The 25470-nt window shown below is 29.2% G+C and overlaps 1 long non-coding RNA gene across 1 annotated transcript in view; it reads right to left on the minus strand.

Annotated features, from left to right (window-relative positions):
• The window catches only part of LOC145270811 (uncharacterized), a 41846-nt gene extending 19430 nt beyond the window's left edge, over positions 1 to 22416 (minus strand). Inside the window, exon 1 of the long non-coding RNA XR_013865576.1 lies at positions 21624 to 22416. This is a non-coding gene — a long non-coding RNA (uncharacterized LOC145270811). The remainder of the gene's footprint in view (positions 1 to 21623) is intronic.
• Positions 22417 to 25470: the final 3054 nt, after the last annotated feature.

Genomic DNA, 25470 nt, shown 5'->3' on the forward strand with positions numbered 1-25470 from the left:
TAACATTAATATATTCATATCTACAAACTTTTAATCAATTTTATTAAAATTAATATATTCATATCTACAAACTTTTATTCAATTTTATTAACATTAATAAATTCATATCTACAAACTTTTATTCAATTTTATTAACATTAATATATTCATATCTACAGACTTTTATTCAATTTTATTAACATTAATATATTCATATCTACAAACTTTTATTCAATTTTATTAACATTAATATATTCATATCTACAAACTTTTATTCAATTTTATTAACATTAATATATTCATATCTACAAACTTTTATTCAATTTTATTAACATAAATATATTCATATCTACAAACTTTTATTCAATTTTATTAACATTAATATATTCATATCTACAAACTTTTATTCAATTTTATTAACATTAATAAATTCATATCTACAAACTTTTATGCAATTTTATTAACATTAATAAATTCATATCTACAAACTTTTATGCAATTTTATTAACATTAATATATTCATATCGACAAACTTTTATGCAATTTTATTAACATTAATATATTCATATCTACAAACTTTTATTCAATTTTATTAACATTAATATATTCATATCTACAAACTTTTATTCAATTTTATTAACATTAATAAATTCATATCTACAAACTTTTATGCAATTTTATTAACATTAATAAATTCATATCTACAAACTTTTATGCAATTTTATTAACATTAATATATTCATATCTACAAACTTTTATGCAATTTTATTAACATTAATATATTCATATCTACAAACTTTTATGCAATTTTATTAACATTAATATATTCATATCTACAAACTTTTATGCAATTTTATTAACATTAATAAATTCATATCTACAAACTTTTATGCAATTTTATTAACATTAATATATTCATATCTACAAACTTTTATTCAATTTTATTAAAATTAATAAATTCATATCTACAAACTTTTATTCAATTTTATTAACATTAATAAATTCATATCTACACACTTTTATTCAATTTTATTAACATTAATAAATTCATATCTACAAACTTTTATTCAATTTTATTAAAATTAATATATTCATATCTACAAAAGTTCATTCAATTTTATTAACATTAATATATTCATATCTACAAACTTTTATGCAATTTAATTAACATTAATATATTCATATCTACAAACTTTTATTCAATTTTATTAACATTAATATATTCATATCTACAAAATTTTATTCAATTTTATTAACATTAATAAATTCATATCTACAAACTTTTATGCAATTTTATTAAAATGAATATATTCATATCTCCAAACTTTTATTCAATTTTATTAACATTAATAAATTCATATCTACAAACTTTTATTCAATTTTATTAAAATTAATATATTCATATCTACAAACTTTTATGCAATTTTATTAAAATTAATAAATTCATATCTACAAACTTTTATTCAATTTTATTAAAATTAATATATTCATATCTACAAACTTTTACTCAATTTTATTAACATTAATATATGCATATCTACAAACTTTTATTCAATTTTATTAAAATTAATATATTCATATCTACAAACTTTTATGCAATTTTATTAAAATTAATATATTCATATCTACAAACTTTTATTCAATTTTATTAAAATTAATATATTCATATCTACAAACTTTTATGCAATTTTATTAACATTAATATATTCATATCTACAAACTTTTATTCAATTTTATTAAAATTAATATATTCATATCTAAAAACTTTTATGCAATTTTATTAACATTAATATATTCATATCTACAAACTTTTATTCAATTTTATTAAAATTAATAAATTCATATCTACAAACTTTTATGCAATTTTATTAACATTAATATATTCATATCTACAAACTTTTATTCAATTTTATTAAAATTAATATATTCATATCTACAAACTTTTATTCAATTTTATTAACATTAATATATTCATATCTACAAAAGTTCATTCAATTTTATTAACATTAATATATTCATATCTACACACTTTTATTCAATTTTATTAACATAAATAAATTCATATCTACAAACTTTTATTCAATTTTATTAAAATTAATATATTCATATCTACAAACTTTTATTCAATTTTATTAACATTAATATATTCATATCTACAAACTTTTATGCAATTTTATTAACATTAATATATTCATATCTACAAACTTTTATGCAATTTTATTAAAATTAATATACTCATATCTACAAACTTTTATGCAATTTTATTAAAATTAATATATTCATATCTACAAACTTTTATGCAATTTTATTAACATTAATATATTCATATCTACAAACTTTTATTCAATTTTATTAACATTAATATATTCATATCTACAAACTTTTATTCAATTTTATTAACATTAATAAATTCATATCTACAAACTTTTATTCAATTTTATTAAAATTAATATATTCATATCTAAAAACTTTTATGCAATCTTATTAACATTAATATATTCATATCTACAAACTTTTATGCAATTTTATTAAAATTAATATACTCATATCTACAAACTTTTATGCAATTTTATTAAAATTAATATATTCATATCTACAAACTTTTATGCAATTTTATTAACATTAATATATTCATATCTACAAACTTTTATTCAATTTTATTAACATTAATATATTCATATCTACAAACTTTTATGCAATTTTATTAACATTAATATATTCATATCTACAAACTTTTATGCAATTTTATTAAAATTAATATACTCATATCTACAAACTTTTATGCAATTTTATTAAAATTAATATATTCATATCTACAAACTTTTATGCAATTTTATTAACATTAATAAATTCATATCTACAAACTTTTATTCAATTTTATTAACATTAATATATTCATATCTACAAACTTTTATTCAATTTTATTAAAATTAATATATTCATATCTACAAACTTTTATGCAATCTTATTAACATTAATATATTCATATCTACAAAATTTCATTCAATTTTATTAACATAAAAATATTCATATCGACAAACATTTAGCAATTTTATTAACATTAATATATTCATATCTACAAGCTTTCAATAAATTTTTCTAACATAAATATATTCATATCTACAAACTGTCAATAGATTTTATTAACATAAATATTATCATATCTACAACATAACATTAACATAAAAATATTCATATCTACAGGCTATCAATCAATTTTTCTAACATAAATAAATTCATATCTCTAAACTATCATTCAATTTTTCTAATATAAATATATTCATATCTGAAAAGTTTAATTCAATTTTATTAACATAAATATATCAATATCGACAAGCTTTCAAGTAATTTTTCTAGCATAAATATATTCATATCTACAAACTTACATTCAATTTTTTTAACATAATTATATTCATATCTAAAAACTTTTATTCAATTTATTAACATGAATATATTCGTATCTAAAAATTACAATCAATTTAATTAACATTAGTATATTCATATCTAAAAATTTTAATTCAATTTTGTTAACATAAATATATTCATATCTACATCCATTCAGTTCAAAAGAAAGAAGTTGAGTAATAACATAATGCAGGACATAAAACCTTATATGGAAACACAAACATTGGAAATGGATTGAAACAGTAAAGAAAAGCCATTCAACTAAGTCGACAACTCAAACGTCCAACACTAGAACATTTGAACAAGATATGATAAACATGCAGTAATCCGCTCCAAAGCAACTTCCATTCGCTCACTCCTAGTTAAGTTGTTCATCCAAGTTCATAGAATTTTCTCATAATGGTTTGTTCACAAACTACAGAATCCCTAGAGAATCCGATAATTCAATTTTATAGCAAGGATGTAGTTATCTGTAATATGAGATCATTTCCTTATATATTTTTTTACAAATTTTTAAATTGATTACAAAAAACTTTTTTGCATGTGGTGTATGACGACAAAATTTATTTCTTTTTGCCTTTTTCACATTTCATATTCCTTTTGGTTATTATTTCACAAATTGATAAAATTGTGTTTACTTATTACTAAAGATGGTCATTGTAAAAAAAGATGACAAACCTTAATAAGTCAAATTAAAAAAATTACAATGGACAATCGATGAATCTTTAAGAAATGATCAAAATTGTTTAAAATGGCAAATTATGAAATGTTTTCATTTTTATGCTGTTTCACTCTAAATTAGGAATATTGTAATTCGGAATGCAGAAGGCTTCTAATTGGGATCATGTCAAACAGGCACATGTGGGGGAGTTGGGCAATAAAATGTTTGTTCAGATTACAATCTTTTGCAGGTTAATAAGGGGAGCAGAAAGAAGGAGGGGAATTAAAATTTAATCCAAATGAAGAAACTATTAGAGTAGAAGGATTTCTGGCATTTCCAGTGAAGAGGTGGGGTTTTGCTGCTTCTTAGGTTAATCACGAATATTTACCTCGAAACGGATCAAGTTCTATGAGTTCTTCAAAGCACATTTTATTAGCATCCTTATAAAACAGACAAAAGGATGATACGTTGTGACGATCGGGCAAAAGTTGGAGCTTGGCCTTTATTTCACAATCTCTTTTATTTAACACTCATTTTTGGATCATGTGTAGGAGTGAGAAATTAGTGGTAGATGCACCAGCCTAAATGTGACAACAAAACCCCAGGCTTGAGTGAATTGTAGCTTTTTGATTATATTCTCTAATGTAAGTAATTTTCTATAATCTAAAATTTTAAATTCTGAAAAAAAACCTTCTTGTCAACCACAAGAAGGTTTTTTTTCAGAATTTAAAATTTTAGATTTTAAAGATGCATTTTCAAATAAGTTTTGTTGTTGACATTATTCTTTTAAAGAGCGTTCATCTATCTAATCGTTTGTAATTACACTAATGTGAAAACAATTATGTCCTCTTTTTAGAATGTTGAAAACAAAATAAAAAAAGCAAATTCACATATTTTTCTTATTCAGGCTAAGCTGAATATGAAAAATAATTTCCACAGAAAAGCAAAAATTCTCATAACTTTTGAACTACTGATGGTATTTCAAACGGTTTAAAGCATCTTTTACATAGCTCTTTTCATGCACGGTGATAAAATAACAATTATCTAAAAAGAAAAAACCAACTTGTAATGCTATTATATATATATATATATATATTAGTATACATAAAAGGACCAATTCTCCTCACGAAAATGCCCCACTCAACGTTACAAAACTCTCCAGACCTCTCACCCACCGACTACCACTTTTTCCAGCATTTCAACATCTTTCCGCATGAGAAATGCTTCAATAAAGTGATATCTTAAATGTCTTTATCAACTTTATTGTCCCCGAATGCAAGAAAGTTTTGATGCTGGCATAAATACACTTGTTTTGCATTGATTCTGATGATACTTATTTCGATCAATAAATTTTTGTTGGGACAGAGATATATTCATCTGAATTTAAAATTTAAAAACCGCAAGAACTTTCTTGTCAGCCTAATAACACAACAAAGAAAACTCGGTTTGCAATGGTCTTTACAATGTTCTTTTGAATGATTAGTTCTCAGGTTGGCTGTTATCTGTTATGGAAATCATTGGTTGAAGTTCCTTGTAATTGTTAAAGGAAACAAAAAATAATCTTAGTAGCATTAAATGCAACCATCTATATACAGCTATTAGTTCCATTACAGACTCAAGATTATTTTTAAGGTCTCTACCATAACCTTAGATATGTGTACTTCGTTTTTCCCTCAAGTCTATTATAGAGCATCGTGTTTTAAGCCAATACGCCTATCTTTGAGACACTGGTTATTTTTGAATTCCAGAAATAATAAAAGTCCAAGGATTGACCCCCCTGAGGCCCATCAATATTACAGCTTTTAGATGTATGACCATTGAGGACAACATGTATTTTTCTTTCTTCTAGAAAGGATTTTAATATATCATTATCTACACGACTAGCTATCCCTACCTTATCCAGTGCATGGTATATGCGTTCAAAGGTAACAATTGAAATATCTGCAGTAGAACAAGCTTGTCTAAATCCAGTGTTGCTAAGAAAGAAGCTGAGCATTTATAAGATGGTGAACTAGTGCTTGATTAACGATTCAAAAATTTAAGCCAAGAGGGAGAGGAGACTTATGAGGCAATAATGCCTGGGAGGTGTCTATATTTTTTTTTATTATATTGGGAACATGAGGAAGGATGAGTTTTAGATCTATGCATGATGCGTTTGTTTCCCATTTGTGAGGAATTTGTGTCTTTTTTCATAAATCACAAGTTGCTAATTTGATATCCTTTTACTCATCATTTGGATATCCTTTTACTCATCATTTGGATATCCTTTCTCTTGCAGCTATTTTACTCTTACGATAATTTCTTTGCTTCTATTGATTTATTTATGAACAAATCAATGGAATGCTGCTTTTGCGAAATGATGTAAAAGGTGAATTGAATAATTGGGGAGAATGGGGCTCACTATAGTACTTCAATCTCGGAACATGTACTTCATCTGTGTACTTCAAGAAATCAAGTCAATTACTATGGCGAGCATTAAAATTACAAAAACATGTACGTATAATCTTGTATCTAAGAGACTGTTGCATCTATACTGTCAGAGACATAGTACATTAGAGTAAAATCCGAATTCGAGGAACAAAGAAAATATAATGAAATAAACTGAAACAGGCTAGAAGAGCTTACAATTTGGAAGCCACAAGAAAAATGTAAAAAGATGACACTCAAGCGTGAAAATGTAAAACCCAAATGAACTTAATATAGACAACAGAACGTAACGTAATAGTTAGGGTTGGTGTTAGCTTAAAGTTAGGTTAGGATTAGGGTTTAAAACATTTTAGCCACTCTAACCACAGGGGACTATAAAAAAATAAAGTTGAAAACAATTCCTAAAAACTAAAAACAAAAGAAAGTTTATTCATTTTCTTTACTGAAGACAATTATTAAATACATACTTAACAGAGGGCGTTGACCCTAAATTTAAACCTGGAAACTATTAAAAAGTTTAATCTTTGTATTAATTGAGTTTACAGCCGCAGCTAGGGAATTCACCATGTGTTTCATGAATTGAAATTGAAAACTTTACTGTTTATATGGGTTTACTGTTAATATGTTCCGATTAGATTTTCAAGTTCAATTCAATTTTTTATGGTATCTTTTGCTTAAATTCTTAGAAGGCTCTTTCTTTAAAATCATGTGATATTAAAGAATACAGTGCATCATCTACAGTTGGTTGATAGCCGACTATTATGAGAATAGGTATTTCCTGTTTAAATTCTCAAAAAAACTGCTGAGGGATTTATAAAATAAATACAAAGTGATTGTATTTTTCCCCCCAAAAGATAAAGCATTATTTTACATTTGGAAATATGCAATTAAATAGGCTTATTTTTTGCTGTGAACATATTGTAGTAAAGTTTTATTTTTTCAAAGTGTATTAAATTATTCATTTTCATAGTAATCGTCTTTCGACCATTGTTCTTAATCTTTTACATGTTCATTGTCAGCACGTTACTTGAACTTAATGGAACGGCCTTCTATTTACATTGGCCATGCTTGAATAAGCGAATAAACATGTTTACCAAATTTATTGCCTTGTTGAATTTGTTTTATCAAAAGCCCCCTCTCAACATGTTAAGAATGGCTTTCTAATGTTATTATTATTATTGTTTTTTTACATAGGGGTCACCACTTATCAAGGCCCGGAGGCCAATCGAGGATAAAGGTTACTGAGTGTACTGTAGTCAATGGAATAATATCATAGTAATCGTTAATGGAAATTTGGTAAATTGGATTACTTAAGGGGACGGTTCATAAAGAATTTGTTTATGTTGGACTTGAAGACAACCAAATTGTAGTTAGATGGAAAACAGGCAAACAGAAGAGAGTTCAACATGTGTGCAGTTCTAAGAAATAAGCTTTGTTCATGGAATCTACTTTTTGGTTTAGGCACAGATAAAGAGTGGAGAAAATTATCGACAGTGGTTTCAGCTAGAAAAGTGTTTTTCATGAAAATTTGTCGAGGGGGGACCATAGATTGGAGCTCAGATGAGCACTTGCTATGGAAATGAAAATAAAATAGAGAAAAGTTTGCAACATCTCTTCTGTGGAAAAGAGATTGCAGGGAAAAGAAAAGGGCATCCCCCAGTAAGCTACGGAATCTATTTTGAACTCTGTCAAGGCAGGATAAGCTGCTTCTAGCAGCTTCTGCCCAAATGTGGCAATAGTACTCCATCCTTGGACGTACTTGGCTTTTATATAGAGAGAGAATTGAATCAGCAATGAGATATCTACTGGATCGGTAGAAGAATCCCACCTTTTTACCAGTGACCTTAGCAACAGATTTGATGTACATGTTCCATTTCAGATTAGGAGTAAAAGTTAAGCCCAGAAGCTCGTCAAAATGTCTCAAGATGAGAGCCATTCATTTAAATTGACGCCAGATGGGGATCAGAGTGTTGATCATGTAAGAATAGAAACTTGGTTTTAGATGCATTAAAAGTAACACATTCCCCATTGTACCATTAGGGCAGGTCGATTTTGGAACCCCGGTGAGGCAATGGTGATGATAGTTGGGGTTTGACATAGAAAAGACCTACACGAAATATTTTTCTCAAAATCGTTATCTTTGCTTGAGAGAAATGACTTTAAAAGTTGAAAAATTGAAGTGATTAAAAGTTTTTCGGTGAACTGTCAAGAACGTCCCATCATCAAAACAATCCGAACTGTTAAGAAAATAGAATCATTATTTAAAATAATTTTTAAACTACATTTTTAAATGAGTAAGGATAATGCATTAATAAAATAAATATTAAGCGTAAAGGCAAAATTATTTTTTTAAATAATAACGACCAAAAATCGCTTTTTCATTTCAGGAACTTTTTTGGGATGGAAACATTTTAGATTTCACCGTCGCAAAACACGCTCGTTATTGATATTGAAAATTAACGTTTGTTTATTATTTAATTTGAAAACATTACGAGGCTTAATTATTTCGAAAGGAAAAACGAAAAACTAGCTTAAAATATATATTATTATATTTCAAGTGTCTGCAGTGAATTTAAACATATTCGTTTTATCTTTTTTAATTAATAATCAAAAACAATGTCATTTTTTGACGTTCAAATGAACGTCAAAAACATTTGCACCCACCAACCTAATATTTCACATCAACTTCTATTTGAAATTTTTATTAAAATATGGTAATACTCCAGTTTTGTATCAAAACAACAACAAAAATATAGTCCATACAATTTTATTCTACACATTCTTTACGAAACATAACCACGTAAATTTTCAAGTTTTTCTACTTAATAAAAATACTTTGCAGAAAATTAGTGTCAAATTTTAATTTCTTTTATTTTTAAGCAGTGTTTTTCTTTCAAAATTATAGTTTTAAAATCAGATAACCAACAAAGACTAATACAAGTAAATAAGGAAACTCCTTTAACGGGTTTTCGTTATGTGTGTATTGTGCTAAAATTACTTTGTTATTTAGAAATCCATTCTTAATATGGGAAGGAGGTTGTATTGTAACTATTCTGTACTTTCACCTAAAAATTTAATAAATAAAAATTCATAAAAATTAAATTTAACTTGAAAATACTATTAAAAATAGCATAGTAACATAGATGCACAAGCACTGGTTTTTCAAACTCTAAACACTAAACACTCGTTTAAAATGGCACAGCTACATCAAGAATGAATCTCTTTATGGATAAATTCATGTTATTGAAGGCGGAGCTAAAATCTGCTAAAAATGTGTAAACTAAACATTGCTATGCCTCTGATTTGGTTTGGTCCTCTCTCTTCAATACATCTAATTCAACTCTACAAAGTTTTTCATTATTTCTTATAACTAGCACTTATTTCTTTACGTATGAAACTGGAAGATAGCATAATACAGTTTCCTTCAGTTATAATCCATTTATTTATTTTACTTTTCAGATTAGAATGTCAGTAAAAGCATGACGTTCAGTTTTAACCCGTGGTTCACAAAATTTGCTGGTCCACCTTGTCATTTGGATGAAACAGCACCCCCAACTTCCCAACAAGTCGTTCAGTTTAGTTATTTCCTCGAAAACAGTTATCCCCAATTAAAAAATAGTGAGATTTCTAAGATAATTGCCAAGGAAATAATTAGTATTTGGCAAGCAGTCAATCCACAATTTCCCTTGTTAAGGGAACGTTACATAGAACAGAAGGTCAATATATTTTGCTATAAGAGGGCCAAACAGATTGACAGGAAATCTCTTTCAGCAACCAAAGTGAAAAGAATGAAGGAACAGCTAGACAGAATATTTGATATATTTTCTTGTAGCTGTAAACTTTCTGTCTTAAGGTGCAAAACAGAAAATTTTCAAACAAGGCATATAATCTGCACTTGTCCTTCTAACAAGAAGGTAAAATTAATTCTATAGATTCATCTGCAATTATGTTCCTTTTTTGTGGAAAATAAAATAATATATTGGTGTTTATTATGTAATCTGGCTCTATTATTAAACAATTTTCCAATTTTCAGATTCCACTAGAAGAACTGCCATTTACAGCAATTTTTAAATTAATTGATGGAACAAAAAAAAGCCTAACAACATTTACTGGTCCTTTGGGAAAACTTTGTATCAATAAGTATCAAGATTTGCCTTAAGTAGAGTTCTAAAAAATGAGTGTCCCTCCCGATCATCATAATCTGACAGCAGAAGAAACAAATAATTTAAATGTGAAGACCAAAGTCTACTTTTTGAGTATGCTGTTGGCATTTCTTGTGGAGAAGTTAACTTAGAAAATTGGGCCCTTGAATCAAGGAAGATGGCTAACATAAGCCATAAGATTAATGTGTTTATGGACTAGAGTTGTCTCTCCTCAAACACTATGATAAATTAAACATTTTAGTCAAATTTACCAAAGTTAGTTGGTTTGAGATCAAAACCGACAATATTTTTTTAACCAACAGCAGTATATTTTAATATGATTCAGAGAACAAAACAGTTAACTGAAATCCAAATTACTGTTTTAAACAAAATATAGTGCTTTTGCACTACTTCCGGAAAATATAATATCGATGATAAACTCAGATGAATTGGATGTGAGAGAAGAGGGCATTCAAACGATTTTGTCCATTAAGTAAATAAATATTTATCCATTAAATTTTATTAGTTTTCTTAATTTGCCCAAACAATAGTTAGTTTTATTCTTATTATATCGCAAAATATAAAAAAATAAGTGATTTCAAATAATTTTTTTTGTGTTGTTTTTTCCAGAAATAGTGAACAACTCCAAAAAAAAAAATTAAAAGATTACTGCTATCAATTTTACAGCCACACACTGGTCAAATTTGATTGATTTTTCTCAAAAAGCTGTATATGGGCAGGAAGCAAGACAGACACATTATTACAAAGTCATCGTGCCAGCAAATTAGACCTTCATTTTCCTCAAAAGGAAATTATACAGAACAATTTAGTTCTATTATAACAGTTTATATTATTGCATTTAAAAAAAAAATAAAATACATGGTTCTGTAACTTGTATCATGTTGTTATTTTGTGTAATACATCTCCACATATCTTATGAAATTGTGAAATTTAAAAGACTTAGTTGCTAATTAGCTTTTTTTACAATTTTTGTTTAATCAATGCAGTAAAAGAGATATTTTGCTAGTTGTGATTCATAATTAAAATTATAATTCATGCATTTTTTTTTTTTTACACAGTGATCACCACTTATCAAGGCCCGGAAGCCACTCAGGGATAAGGGTTATTGCAAGTACATTACGTTAGTGAGGAGATTTGCTGAAATGTTTACTTAAGGGGGCGGTTCATTAGCAATTTGTTAACATTGGACTTGAAGACATCCAAGTTGTAGTCCGGAGGGAAGCAGGCAGACGGAACAGAGTTCCACAGGCGTGCAGTTCTAAGAAAGAAGCTTTGTTCATGGAATCTGCGTTTTGATTTAGGCACAGATATAGAGTGGGGGAAATTTTTCACAGTGGATTCAGCTAGACGGGTGTTTTTCGTGAAAGATTGGCGAGGGGGGACCAGAGATTGGAGTTCAGACGAGCATCTGCCATGGAAATAACGATAAAACAAGGACAGGCTCGCAACGTCTCTTCTGTGGGAGAGAGGTTGCAGGGTAGAGAAAAGGGCATCCCCCACTAAGCCACGAAGTCTATTTTGTACTCTATCAAGGCAGGATAGGCTGTTTTTGGCAGCTCCTGCCCAGATATGGCAACAGTATTCCATCCTTGGACGTACTTGGCTTTTATATAGATAGAGAATTGCATCTGTAGTGAGATATCTTCTGGAGCGGTAGAAGGATCCCACCATCTTTCCAGCGACCTTGGCAACAGACTTGATGTACGTGTTCCATTTAAGATCAGGAGTAAAGGTCAAACCCAGAAGCTTGTCAAAACACGGGGCCTCACCCAGACGAGAGCCATCCATCACAATTGATGCCAGATGGGGATAAGAGCGTTGATGATGTAAGGATAGGAGTTTGGTTTTGGATGCATTAAAGGTAACCAGCCACATCTTCCCCCACTGAACCATGCGCTCGAGATCAGAGGAGAGAGAATCAGAGAGAACTTTGTCATTTACAGCCTTTGATGTGTTGCCGTAGATGGTCGTGTCATCAGCATAGATGTCAATGAATGATTTAAGTATGTGTTTAGGGAGGTCATTGATGTAGATCAGGAAGAGAGTTGGGCCCAGGATTGACCCCTGAGGGACTCCCGCATTTATATTGCAGGCCTCCGATTTTTGTCCATCGACCACTACTCTTATGAGCCTATCGGAGAGAAATGATTCAATGATTGAGAAAACATTTCCAGTTATACCGTAGCTGGAAATCTTGTGAAGCAGACCCTTATGCCATACCTTGTCGAAGGCCTTTGATATGTCGAGAGCAATTGCCCTAGAAAGGAAGCCTTTGTCAAGAGATTCATTAATCCTGTGGGATATAACCGTCAGCACATCTGCGGTAGATCTTGCAGAGCGGAAACCATATTGTGTGTCACTAAGAAGGTTATTCCTGCTGAGGTGGTTGACTATTTCTCTATTTAATATGGATTCCAGCAACTTACTCATAACACACAGGAGACTTATTGGTCTGTATTGAGAGGGAGATGACTTATCACCTGAATTCTTAAATACAGGGCAAACTGATGAGGTCTTCCAGGGAGTCGGAAAGCACTTCTCCTTAAGGTAGCGCTTAAATAGTTTCGTAAGTATGGGAGCAAGTTCTGGTTGAAGCTTTTTTAACACTATAATTGGGATGCCATCAGGGCCAGTTGCTTTACTGGAATCTAGGTTCTTTATTAGCTTGGCGACCTCATGCACGGATATTTGTATGTTACCTAGCTTGTTCTGTGTTATAGGAGGAAATATGGGGAGTTGATGGCCTTCGTCGCATAGGGTAGAATTAGCTGCAAAGTTCTTTGCAAATAGTTTGGCCTTGTCTGACGCTGACGAGATGACCTCTGGTCCATTGATAATGGTTGGGATAGAACGCACACTTCTGTTCAGGATCCTGTTTGTTATTTGCCAAAACTGGTGGGATCCAAGCCGCTGATCAGCTACCTTGGATTTAACAGACTGGGCATATAGCTCTCTTGCATTTTTTATTACTCTTTTACAGTGGTTGCTGGCAGACCTAAAAGCAGCTTTAGTCTCAGTGCATCTATTACGTTGGTAGCTATGGAAAAAGTGATTTCTGTGCGCGATAGCAGCAGCACATTCTGGGGAGAACCATGGCTGGCTGTTAGGTTTTTGTTGGAATTTTTTAGATGGTATGAATGTATGAACGATTTTTAAAATTAAATGCTCAATTTTCTGTTCAAGATAGGAATCTAATTTTTGGTATATGTTCTTATCACATCAAATCCCAACTATCATCACCAGTGCCATTTTGATTTTCTGAAAAAAGTTGCAAATCGACCTGCCCTATTGTACCATGTGCTCAAGATCAGAGGAGAGAGAATCAGAGAGAACTTGGTCAACTTGGGCCTTTGATGTGTTGCCATAGATGGTAGTGTCGTCAGCATAAATGTCTACAAATGATCTAAGCATGTTATTTGGAAGATCATTGATGTAGATCAGGAAGAGAGTTGGGCCCAGGATGGACCCTTGAGAGACTCCAGCTTCTGATTTCTGTCCATCAACCGTTACTCTTATAGATCTATTAGAGAGAAATGCTTCAATAATTGAGAAGACATTTCCGGCTATATTGTAGCTGGAAATCTGGTCAAGTAGGCCTTTATGCCATACCCTATTAAAGGCCTTTGATATGTCAAGAGCAATTGCACTAGAAAGGAAGTCTTTATTGGGAGATTTGCTAATTCTATTAGATATAAACATAAGTACATCTACTGTAGATATAGCAGAACAGAACTATATTGCGTGTCATTAAGAAGGTTATTTCTGCTGAGGTGGTTGACTACTTCTCTATTTAACACAAATTTCAGCAACTTTCTCATGACACATAGGAGACTTATTTGCCTGTACTGAGAAGAAGATGACCGATCTCCAGAATTCTTAAATATAAGGCATACTGATGAGATTTTCCAGGGTGTTGGGAAAACAACGTTTAAACAGCTTTGTAAGTATGGGAGCTAGATCTGGTTGAAGCTTTTTCAACACTATAATTGTAATAGCATTACAAGCGTATGCTGTATTTTCATGGACATCGACAATTTTACATACGTAATGTGCTTCAAAAGTCATATCTCAATTTTTAAAAGCATTACATTTATGAAAAGAGAATCAAATAAGCATTCCAATTTTTTTTTTCTTTTATGCATTCAATGTTTTTATGCTACAAATTAAAAATGAAAAAAAAGGTAAAAAATGATGACAGCAAAAAGGGAAACTGTTTTTTCAATGTTTTTCTTTCATACATTACGTTTGGATACATATGCGTGAGGTTAAATTTGATTGGATATTGCTGAAATTTTACTGGCTATATAAGCATAGAAGCCCATCTCTACTGCACTTTGATTTATATTTTTACGACCACAGGAAAGAAAAGTTACGACCGAGCAAAGTTGATGAAGAATATTTCAAAATTGATTAGATAAATCGATATATATCATTCATTTTCCTATAGATAAAAGTTTCAGAATTATTTTCATGTATAATATGTAAATATTTGATAATTATTAATTGTGTGGAAATTTCTTTAAAATGTTATCTTTTATAGAAATTCAAATCTGCTTAAAGGGAAACGGCTCACTATGCGCTAACCATTGCTGAGCTGCCTACATTAACGAGTTTGTATTCTCTTAAAAAAATAGGAAACTTTTTTCTGCTTTCAAATCGAAAGCAGAAAAAAGTTTCATTTTTTATTCTGAGTTTGTCAATTTAAAAAAATTATTATCAAGTTTTTCAAATTTGATTTCCATTAACGCTTTTAGTACACATGTACAAAAAGCGTTAAAAACAACAAAATGTACTAAGTACATACGTTTGTTTTTTGGTGGTAAAAAAAAACAAAAACAAAACAAATATATATATAACGAATAAAAGGTACTTGTGCACTTTTGCTAGCATGCTGAAACAATAACATTATTTTGAAACCCATTCTTTACATGGGGAAGGAATGGTGTTTTATTAACGATTCTGTACTTTCACCTAACAATAAAATTAAATATATTGCGAAACTTAAATTTATTTTGAACTCATTGTCAAAATCATTTTTTCGAATCTGTAAAACAAACCCATTGCTTTTTAACTGAAGATATCTAAATAATAATAATAATAATTAGATGATTCGATAAAGAATTTCATTGTGATGCCTTTTGTAAATTTTTATCTTGTTTCCACCTTGAAATTTTTTAAAAATGACTATCTTTTAAGGTTTTCGAATATGCTGAAAACGAATATCGTATTTACATTTTCTGCAAATAAGTAGCTTTCCAGATATTAAGCCTTGTGATTTCTTATATCACTGATGTGGCCATCTTGGTACATGCATTTGCGCATAGTTTCTCAGGGTTATGTTTGTGCACGCACACATACCAAGATGGCCACCAGCGATAACATAAGAAATGACATTGCTTAATATCCGGAAAACTGCATATTTGCAGAAAATTTAAATGCGATATTCCTTCCCAGCATACCCCAAAACCCAAAAAAAGTAATTATTTTAAATGTTAAGGTAGAAACAAGGTAAAAAAATTACCGTTTTATTTCTTTGTTTACATAATTGAATTTTCAGTAAAACAACAGCATAGAAATTACGAAAATTACCATCAACTGCTGAATATATAGTTGTTGCTTATCAGGATTCCTGGTATCCTGGTATTGTGAAAGCTACATTAAGGAGTCATGTAGAGTACAATTTATGGTTGTATCTCAGGAAATAGGGGTGTATTTTGGGCCAGATAGAGAGGATTTACAAAATTGAAAATTGGACTGGTCCCAAAATGCATAAGTTCTGGTCGACTATGGGAATTTCAATCTTTTACAGAAATCCCAAATCTATATGAAAAATTTTTATTCGATTTATTTCTGAGATTATTCATATATCTACTCAATATTATTTTTGCTGTGAGGAGAGTAATAAATACCGGCCATGAATGCTCTTTACGCATTCAATGGCTACACCCAGATTAAGCTCTCCTTTGATGAGGAGGCAGGAAAATGCCTGCTCTCAATAAAGCTATATTCAAATACCACTATAATACTTAGTTTTGTTCATGACTGTATTATACCATGTGCCAGTTTAAAAATAAATTGAAATTTGTACATCTAAATTTATAATTCGTGGCTTATGGTAAAGAGATACATCAAATTTGACTGCATAATCAGAAAGAGCACATAATTTTACATAAGAGTGCCAAGTTTCATGAGAATAGCTTGAAAAATAGATGGTGGTGAAATTACCAAATTTCTTGAAATATTGAGGTCCGTAATTTAGCCCACTTTTTCTAAAGAAAAATGTTCACGGAAAAGCCTAAATTTTGGCACTTAAAATTCTCATACCTTTTGAACTACTGATCTTATTTGCATAATTCAAATGGTTTTTACACATCTTTTACATAGCTCTTTCATGCAAGTTGATAAAATAACAATTATCTAAAAAGAAAAAAATCAACTTGTAATGCTAATTGGAATGCCGTCAGGGCCAGTTGCTTTACTGGAATTAAGGTTCTTGATTAGCTTGGTAACATCACGCACAGATATTTGTATGTGGTATAGTGTGTTTTCTGTTACAGGCGGAAATACGGGGTGTTGATAACCTTGGTCATGTAGGGTAGAATTAGCTGCAAAGTTCTTGGCAAAGTTTGGCTTTGTCTGATGCTGACGAGATTACCTCAGGTCCATTGATGATGGTTGGGAACACACGCTTCTGTTAAGGACCCTGTTTATTATTTGCCAAAACTGGTGGGAACCAAGCCGCTGCTCAGCTACTTTGGACTTAACGGACGGAACGTACAACTCTCTTTCATTTTTTATTACTCTTTTACAGTGGTTGTGTGAAGGTGGCTTTTAGTGTCAGTACATCTATTACATTGGAAGCAATGGAAAAAGTAATTTCTGTGTGCAATGGCAGCAGCACATTCTGGAGAGAACCACAGCAGGCTGTTAGGTTTTTGCTGGAATTTTTTGGAGGGTATGAAATGGTCTATACCTACAATTAACCATTCCATTAGGTCTGATACTGTAGAGGACACATCCTTTTAAAACATGGAATGCAGAGGTAAATCAGATATAAATGCTATAGAGGATCAATATACTGTACGATGGAGAGGTGCGTCTGAGGATTTATTACATTTCGTTTTTATCTTACCTGATACAACCGGGTGGTCGGAAGATCCCAGTGGAGACCAAACAAAAGATTAACATAGCTCAGGACAAGTTGTGAGAATTTATTTATACATCTAATTGACAAATTATATCAGGGAGGAGGCGGGGTGCGGGCGCCCCCTCGCCTCCTTCCAATGTAAACAGAAAACAGCCAAATCTCCTAAAAATGTTAAAATGTATTCTAATCGGTAAATGTTGGTGCGTTACTTACTTAAAAACGGTTAATTAAACTTCAAAAGCACTTGTTTAGCCACACAAGTTCTATAATTGAATCACCCCCAAAAAGAACGAAAAACATAAAATGCTTATGTTTTTGTAAACCGCATTAAAAACTACGTAAGACAAAAAGTACTGTAATACTTTTTTTTTTAAAATTGTTTTAGACAATTTTTTCTTCAAATTTTAAATTATCTGCTAATGAAAAAAATTTTTTTTTAATTCTGTTCTGAAAAAAAAATGTCTTTCCAACATTAACCCCCCCCCCACAATGTGAAGTGCTTTTCTTCTTTTTCATATAATTTTAAATTTTCCACAAAAGATTTATGTCACCACGCGATTGTGAAAGCTGTAAAATAACGGAAAGTATTTCGTGGGGTCAGGTGTCAATACCATGCAAACGGTAAATTTGCGACGGGTTAGATTATCAGATTCGTTGTCAGCGACCTCGATTACAAAACAAATTAAAGTGGTCGATATATCCCTATATTCACCAGAATGGCTTTCTAAACAATTATATCATTATTTATTTATACATCTATCTAATCGACAACCCCATAAACAAAAGTGGTTTCTCCCCCTACCCTCCTCACATTTACAAGAATTTCCATTTCGCCTACCCTCCTTTATTTATAACATCCACTCGTAGTCATTTTGCTATTTTTTTTATAAAAGACTGCTCTTATCCAAGCAAAATCTTTTTTAAAATGTGTAAAAAAAAAATTAAAGAAAAATTCGTCCTTTTCTATGCCATCAATTATCTAATAGATAGCAGTGCCAGAAAACGCCATCAAAATGCGTGATAAAAAATTGAATAATTTGACCTATCTTTCCAAGTTTATAACTATTTGAAAAATGTAATTCAAGCCATATTTTTTTTTCAATTAAAGGAGCAAAGACCAAAATTTTAAAAGTAAATAGTTTAATAGCAAATTATGCAATATTTGTTTTTTTAAATCAGTTTTCTTTAAAAAAAGATTTAAAGAAAATCAATGAATTTTAACTTACTTCGATAAAATATATGTATATATAAATTCCAAAAGATCACTTCCCTATAAAAAATACTATTCAATGGGTATTTCCATTCTTTATTGTTACGAATTTATCCATATTTATATTCCATGTCCTTTTTAAATAAAATACTTTTTTAAGCGAGTATTAAAAAAATACTGCAGCATAAGATGTTTCACAACTGGAATTAAGGGAGACAAACGCCGCCTTTTCTTCCTGTTGACAACTTCGACTGTAAACAAAAGTTAGTAAATATGGGCCACCATAGATGTAAAATAGTCCCATTTGACCTATCAGTTTTTGCCGATAAAAAAAAAAACAGTCAACCGATTTTTTATTTTTTTTAATTCTCTTAAAGAAATATAGGAGTTTTTGATTTAATATATTTTATTTCTTCTTTATGGAGTGAATTTTTTTTTTTTTTGATATCTAAAAAAAAAAAAAAACATTGAATGAAATAGAAAAAAAATTGTCGTAACTCTACGAAATTTTCTGAGCAATATAACAAGATTATAAGGTTTCAATAAACAAAAAATTCAACATGGGTTAAAAAAAAGGTTTTAAACTTTGGACTTTACAGGTAAATTTGCAAATAACTGTTCTTTTTTGTTGTTTTAAATTAGCTTATTTATTTATTGATCTTTTATCTTCAATTTGTGATATATAAATTTGAGGTGAAAAATTTAATTATTCTTATTTTAATAGACATTTCAAAATGGGGGGTGAATAAAAAAAATGCTTGTCTAGAATATTATATTCGGTTTATTGGAAAGCATAAAATTTCAGATTGAACCAGAAAATATCGTAAAAATTGAACCAATAAACAAAATTTTGATAGATTTTTAAAGTTTAAAAATTGAAAAGAATTCAATTGATTTCATTACGTAAAAAAATGGCTGCATGAATGCGCGCCGGCACTTTGTAAACACTGTTTTTTTTTTGTTTGTTTTTTTTAAATAAAAAATAATATTTCTATTATTTTTTAAACAACTTTGATAGTTTATTTTGGAAGTATAGGCACCGCCAAAACTGGGGGGGCAGGTCAGTACTTTTTGACAGACCGTCTTTTTAAAAATCTACCAAAAATCAGGTAATTATCCGATCAATACGAAATTTTCAGCGATTATTAGGAAAAGAATGAACTTTATAACAGTGTACTTATTTTTCATAAACGATATTTATATATATATTTTTTTTTTGCTTACAAAACCCCCCTTGTTTTGAAGTGGGAACAAATATGCTTAAAATAATCATCTGAAACTGAACAAAACATATTGTGTTGTTGTAAGGGACAGAATTATAGATTCAAAAAAAAAAAAAGAAAAAAAAATTGTTTGCATACCTTATTTTGACGTCTGAATATCAGAACTTCGATTGTGTTTAATTATCCTGCTTTTGAGTTTTGAAGTGTGAAATTCGGTGAATATGTTAAGTAAAATAATTAATTTAAGTTAAGCAAAACAAAAAAAAAATTTTTTTAATATTTATACGAAAAAAGCCATTTTAAAATTTTTGATAAATAAATTAACAATTTTTTTTTAGCGAGCCGAATAATGCATGACCATTATTAAACAGGGCATGCTTTGAATAATCGATACAAAAAAAAAAAATTCGATAAATATTGTGCCCTTTGTGTTAAAAATAGCATCATTTTTTTCGATCTCGTTTGAAAACGTTTGCCGCCTTTCGACTACGGTGGACCAAACGCGCTGAAATAATTTTTTTTTTATTCTGCTTTAAATTGCCCCCCCCCATTTTGGGGAGCCTGGCCACCACACACATACACATTAAAAACCAAACTCATACAAATGGTCACCCATCTGGTACTGGCCAGCCTCAGCTTAATAATACATTGAAATTTTCGTCACTGAAAAATAAGTTTTTTTGGCCTGTTTGGTCTTCCATAGTTTTCTTATCATCAAAAGAAAACGTAAACAGAGTCGATCTGAACTCTACGTCGACGCGAAATATCTAGTTACCTATATGAATAAGTGGAATTATTTGAAATTCAGGTACTTATATTATAATATTTTTGCATATTCTCTTAGAAAATCATCCTAAATCTTAGTTAGACAATAAATAAATAAATTAATTATTTCAAAAACCCTTTTTTTTTAATATTTAAGTACGTTTTTTGTGCAAGACAAAAAATGTCAATTGTTAACTTTTTGGGAAAATTTAACATTTAAAATTGAATTAAAAATAGTAAAAAAAAGTTTTACATTATTCTGTTTTCTCTATGATAAAATTCAGGGTTTTATCTTTCTGGGAAAAAAAAAGTTACTCAGAAATAATGGATTTTAATAAATGTAATTTAGTTTTAAAAAACAACAACAACTTGATTTTGCGGCCATTTTTGGCGGTGCCTATGGAAGTATATTCCATAAAGAAAATAAACAACCTGTTTTAAAAAAGAGAAATTACGAGTTTTTTATAGAGAAATTACGAGTTTTTTTTATATTGTATTCGCAGTTTCATGTTAGGGGTGTCAAAAATTCCCTAAAAATTCTGCCACACCTATCGAATGACTCGTCTGCATTAATGAATTGACTACAAGATTTCTCAGTTCATAATTTTTTCTTAGAAAATCATAAAAGGAATTCAATACTTACTTTTGTTTCCAATCTGTTTTCGAATGACTAATCTACTTTCAAGAAAGAAACGAATGGAAATAAAAACAACTTCCTCTCACATTAAACGTAAAAAAGAAAAATGCAAGATGGCGTAGGGCAAGTTCGCAGAAAATGAAAAAGAAACATCGGAAAACAATTTCGTAGTATTGCCGATTTCTTTGGTGATTACAGGTGAAAAAAAAATTATCATTAATAATTCAATATTTAAAATATTTTGTGGTGAAAATAGAAATGACACGCCATGTTTTATTTACGTTAACGACAACCGAGTGAACACGAGGTGAGGTGTTGGGGGAAGGAGAAAACAGTGATGGCTGAAACTGATCACATCACTTTCTCCGCTTTGGGGAATATCGACGATTAACTAATTGTACTCTTCAGTTATGAAAAGTCGAACAACGCGATGACCGGCTGACGTACACTAGTCAGGCCCCTACGCATCGGCTCTGATGTTGAACTCAGCATCTTCGCGGAAGCTATTATTATCTCAGATTAATAATCTAAAAAGAAAGGAAAGAATTTTGGTGTGTTTTTATTTATTTTTATGTTTTTTGTTGTTAAAAGTCGAACGTTTTTTTGCTCAGTATATCATAACTTTGCGCTTTCCGGATTATTTTGTTATGTTTTTGTTTTGTTTTTTTTAAGGAAATCTTTTCAGTCGTAGATTATAGTTATTGGTAATTGTTAACAGGAAAATTAGTGCAAGTCCAGATTAGCACTTGTGGCGATAAACAAAAACCTGTCACGGAATGTCGTCAGTGGTTTTTTTTTGTTTTTTTTTTCCTATATCGGGTTTGTATTACTGTACACATAAATTCGAAAAAGTTGTCAAAAAACAAATTTATAACAAATAAATGTTATCAAAGGCAAGATAAGTTACTTTTCTACCAAACTGGATATATTTTTTGTGTTTTTATTCAATGTAACATGTTTATTCAGCTCGAAAAACATGCAGTGTTTACCGATGTATTGGACAATTCAAAATGGCGGTCGACTCTCTCTTAAACACGGTAAGTTCGAGAAAAGGTGTTATAAATCATAAACTAAACAAAATACTATTAAAAAACACCGAATATATGTCAACCTATGTCACGGTAATATATATTGAGCGAATTTCTAACAGTATTTTGTCTAATTTATATATAACACCTTTTCTCGAACTTACCGTGTTTAAGAGAGAGTCGGCCGCCATTTTGAATTGTCCAATACATCGGTAAACACTGCATGTTTTTCGAGCTGAATAAATTATGTTACATTGAATAAAAACAAGAAAAAATATCCAGTTTGGTAGAAAAGTAACTTATCTTGCCTTTGATAACATTTATTTGTTATATATTTGTTTTTTGACAACTTTTTCGAATCTATGTGTACAGTAATACAAACCCCCTATATCATATCGAAAAACAGGGAAATTTTATTTGGTGCTAGTGCACTTTATCCGCGGTATTTTTAAATAGTATTTTCAAGTTTAATTAAAGTTTTGCGATATCTGTTTTTATTAAATTGTTAGGTGAAAATACAGAATATGTACACAACACTGTCCTCATGTTAAGAATGGCTTTCTAAATAACGCTATTTCAGCACGGATCAATACGTGCATGTATACTAGGCACCTCTAAAAGTCATCACAGAATTATCCCCTCCATATGTAAAACGCTATAACTTTATTATGAGTTAATATTACCAATATAACTTTTGTACGATTTAAAAGAAGGGCAAAGTAAACTAGTAATGATTTTGTTAAATTTTTTTCATCGTACGAAAATAATGAAATTGTGAAACGAAAATCGTGTTTACATAATTGGTGCTTTAAAATAACGATCCCATGTAGTAAGCATTTCGAACGTGAAAACATACCCGTGTTTAATAAATCTAGCAAAAATCAACTAATGATCAGATTTTCGTGAAATTTTCGATATTTATCCATTTTAGAATGAAATTACATATAAAATGCAGTTTCCGTAAAATATACAGGGGAAAAAATTTTTTAGTGCGTGCCCCTCCCCATTATTTATTTTTTTCGAAATTTGAACGAAATATATTTAAATTTATCGGCATTTCTATTTATTATGAAACATAAGAGTTCTAATAAGTAAAACACATTTATTAAAAAAAAATTAAATACATGTATTGAACAAAAAATTACCTTGAAGTTGCAATAAAAAAAATGATATGAATTTAATATTAACTTTTTTTTAAAGCGTTTTTTTTTCGAATTAATATATACTATAATCAGTTGAATTGCTAAGAAAAAGAAACTTCCTAAAAATGAATTAATTTTTAAAAGATTAAAACAAGTAAAATTCCATTATTTCAAAATGTTCCGTTACAACATACATTTTTAATTGTGTATAATTTTTTTTTTTTTTTAATATTAAGTTTTAATATAAACATGACTTTTGTCAGCTATTTTATCGCCAGATAGTTAACACAAATCTGACACCACGGAAACATGCAGTCACAATCGTTTGGTAGACCCTAATGAGTACGTTTTATTTTCTTGAATAATAATAAAAAAAATACTACTCGACGAGAAGACGACTGTTTTTGTTTTAATCATTTTTTATTCAAAAATAAAAAATAAAATTTCAATTGATCAAAATATTTTTTTCTCCAAAACTTATTGAGATTTTTTTAAATTACCATATTTTTCATGAACATCCTCTGAAAATGTTTCAAAATTATCTAGTATTTCTTCGCTTTACATGTTATAAGCCTCTCTACACATGGCCTCATCGACATGAGACCATTTCATAATTTGAATATACAATAAAAACAATATAACATGTGCAAAACAAATTTGAATACAGTAAAAAATAATTCAACATTTGTAAAACTAATTTGAATAAAGAAAAAATACTCCAACATTTGTGAAAATTAATTTTAATACAAAAAGAAATATTTAATTAAAAAACTAATTTAAAAAATTGATCCAACATTTGTAAAAGTAATTTGAAAATAGAAAAAATAATCCAACATTTGTTAAACTAATTTAACTATGACAAAAAATCCAACATGCGTTAAACAAAGTTGAATATAAAAAAAATAAGCCCACATATGGAAAACTAATTTGAATATGGAAAAAAATGTTTTTAATATACAAAAAGTAATTAAAAATAGACCAATACATGAAAAATTAATTTGAATATAGAAAAAAAAACTAAAACTGTAAATTGTAAAGTGGCTGTTTTGTTTGGATTTTAAATCCAAACGCTCAAAGATTAATTAATTCCGTTACATGCATAATTCTATTTTTTCTACTTGTTTATAGATTTTCTGATCAAAGGGACTTAATTCAAAATTCTGTTTAATATTGTTGTAACTGGTTGTTGTTTTTTTTTAAATGTTTTTGTAAAATTATGTGCTTTTTTTGTTGTTTTTTTTTTAAGTGTTAAATCCAGACGCTCAAAGAGTAATTAATGCAGTTTGTTCAGGGGAAATACTTCTATTTTTTTTTTTTTTTTTTTTTTTTTTACTTGTCTACAGATTTTCTGATCAAAGGGAAGTAATTCATATTCTGTTTAAATGCTTAATAACTGGTCGTTGTTGTCTTAATATTTTCGTAAGATTTTAATTCAAATTTCTGTTTAAATGGCCGTTGTTTTTCCAATGTTCTTGTAAGAATTATGTACACTGTTAATGGAGGTAATTATTTTTTTCACTTATCTATAGATATATGATCCTGGGGAAAGTAATTCTAAATTTTGTTTAAATATGGTTAGAAAGAGGAAACCATTATACCGATTTATTCATTAGCTAATTTGTTTAGATTTTGTAGTTGTAAATGTGAGTATTTCATTTTTTTTTCTGTATAAATTATGACTGA

Source organism: Euprymna scolopes, chromosome 46 (assembly GCF_053919585.1).
Source record: "Euprymna scolopes isolate OS-2025 chromosome 46, ASM5391958v1, whole genome shotgun sequence".
Taxonomy (NCBI): domain Eukaryota; kingdom Metazoa; phylum Mollusca; class Cephalopoda; order Sepiida; family Sepiolidae; genus Euprymna; species Euprymna scolopes.